General features: G+C 42.5%; 1 protein-coding gene across 1 annotated transcript in view; it reads left to right on the plus strand.

Moving 5' to 3' along the window:
- PLP1 (proteolipid protein 1) overlaps window positions 1-2,531 on the plus strand; it is a 345,526-nt gene that overhangs the window by 256,867 nt on the left and 86,128 nt on the right. The window lies entirely within an intron of this gene.

Consider the following 2,531-nt stretch of genomic DNA (forward strand, 5'->3'; position numbering starts at 1 on the left):
AATAGTAACTAAAACGATAAAGATTGGTTGGCAATTCTCAATCCTGTTCAGTCTCTCACAACACTCTTGCAGTTCATCAACTCTCTGGGTGCTAAGTTATGCATCTGAGGAAGGTAGATCACTCCAGAGTTTCCTTCCAGGCCCAGACCCTCAAAGAAGGTAGGGAACTAATACATACATATTAGAATTATTCCATTCCATTATAATGGAAGGGAGGGACGAATTGGGTAAATGCATTCAGACTAGGTACACCCAAGGGACAAACCAAACAAATTGAAGTGGGGCAAGAAGGGAGGATGCACAACAGTCATCAACTCCTAGTGGCTAAGAGCATAGTAAAGATGTATTAGTACATAATTACCACGTATTTAAGTAAACATTACACACATAGTGCACAGACTCTATGTACTGTCATTATCTATATCACTGTTTCTCAGCTGAAAAATATATTCAAGGGAACTCTTAAAAGAAAAACATTCTCTCAGACCCAATCATTTATGTAAATTCTTTTTATACTACTATTTCTTAAATATAAACAAACAAAACTAAATATGAACTCTGCGGTTCATAAAGCTCTTATACAAATTCAACACCAACGTAAATTTACAAATTATGCACAAATAAAAAATAATGTTCATTTAATGTGATACATGATGTTTGCTGAGACAAAACTGCCCCTAGAAACCTGAACATACTACTGACTGGCCAGTGTGTGCTCTTGACCTTCAGCATGCTTGTATGTCTTATGAGGACTCTCCTTTCCCATCACTTTCCTCTCGCAAACTACTGGAAAATCTTCATTTGTACAGTAAGCCATGAAGTAGGAGGTTCACCTCATTTATTTTCTCACTAACTTATGACAAAGTAGTATTACCTTGTGCCAACTTGATTTTAAAAACAGACTCAAATACATGTCCAAATTATGTGGCAGCTGTTATCACTCAGTCATCCAGGCACTCCAGAATATGCTTAACACTGGATGTAAAAGTAAGACATGCTTGTAGAAAAACTCAGACTGTCATTGGATTCCAGTTTGAAAAACAGTGTCCTATTAAAGTATGTGTACAAAATATATGTTTAAATTAGGCTATTTTGTTAGCTTTTTATTAATACTTTCTGGTGCTATTACCTGAGTACCTACATTATAATGCAGCACTTGACTCTTGCTTCATTTGGACAATCAAGTCTCTTGTTTGTGGGGACTAAGCTATGGGCCATTCTGTCTCACTAGTCCCAGGCCCCTGAGAATGGGTGCATTGGGACCACAGGTCAAACCATCATCACTCTCACTTCTACGATCTCTAAATTAAGTGAAAGAAGACACACATACTCAACAGTTGGGTAACCAAATAACTGAAGCAAGACGTAAATTTTAAGGAGTGGTTGAGGAGCTGTTTTCATTATAAGTTGCATTGGTAGGACAAGGCACCGAGTTTAAGACTGTTTGGGGCTCGTGTGAAAACTCCCCACTTCTCCAACCCCCTTTCTCCTTCCCTTCCTCCTGCGTTCTTTCACTGTTCCTCTCCTTTCCACCTACTTTAGTTCTATGCTTCCCTCAAAGTTCATTGTGATGTTTTCCCATGAAGCTAAATATATTTTTTTATTGAGAGATTATGCCCTTATCATTTTATATTTAAATGTGCTTCCTTTTATAAAATAGTAGTAGGTAGTTTTAAAAATTGTCTTTCTTTGGCAAAATAAGTAATTGGCAATGTTGTGTTTTCCTCCGACTATTTTTAAAAATTTTACGTGTCCAAGATCTGGAACCACTGTCTAGAAAACAGAGAAAAGAGAAACAGGTAGGAAGAAAGAAAAGCATGTAAGTTGATTTAAGTTGAACAAGTTTAGCGCCATAATATATCTTCTACGGGAGCATTGGCGGGAATACCTAAGTCTCATTTGGGAGTCAGGGAAGGCTTCACAGAGGAGGTAACGTTTGAGCTGGGCTTTAAGGATTAGCAGTGGAGAAACGGCAGGGCATTCCAAGCAGAATGCATAATGCGTGCAAGAGCACAGAGCACAAAAGAACACTACGTGTCCAGCAACTCTAAGTAGCCTGGTGGCTGTTGCGCAATTCTGGGGTTAGGTGATCAAGGGTGAAGCAGGGACTATTTCTTCCTACTTGGCCCACTTCCCCTGCAGGTCATTGCACAGTGCTGGGCACACACACTTCAGAAGCTCAATAATTACTTGTTGAATTGGGACAGGGTGATCGAGTGTGCTGGGAACCAGGGCCTCCGGATTCTTTCTCACGCACCGCAGTGTGACCTTAGCTAAGTCCCTTTTCTCAGGACTGCGGCTTGCTGCTTAGTAATCAGCCGAGGGTGAGAAAGCGGAGGAGGAGGTTGACCTGAAGCGCCGGGCCTCTCCAGCGCCTGGAATCCCTGATTCGACGCGTGGAGGGCAGGGCGGGGCGGGGCGGAACCGGAGGCGCGGGCTGCGGCGGGCGGAGATTCAGTTCCTCCTCCGCGCCAGCAGGGGGCACAGGGAGCGGCTTCCCGCCGCCTTTCCCTTCCCTGCGGGTGTCGGGC

This window comes from Balaenoptera physalus, assembly GCF_965194825.1.
Source record: "Balaenoptera physalus genome assembly, chromosome: X".
NCBI classification, from domain to species: Eukaryota; Metazoa; Chordata; class Mammalia; order Artiodactyla; family Balaenopteridae; genus Balaenoptera; species Balaenoptera physalus.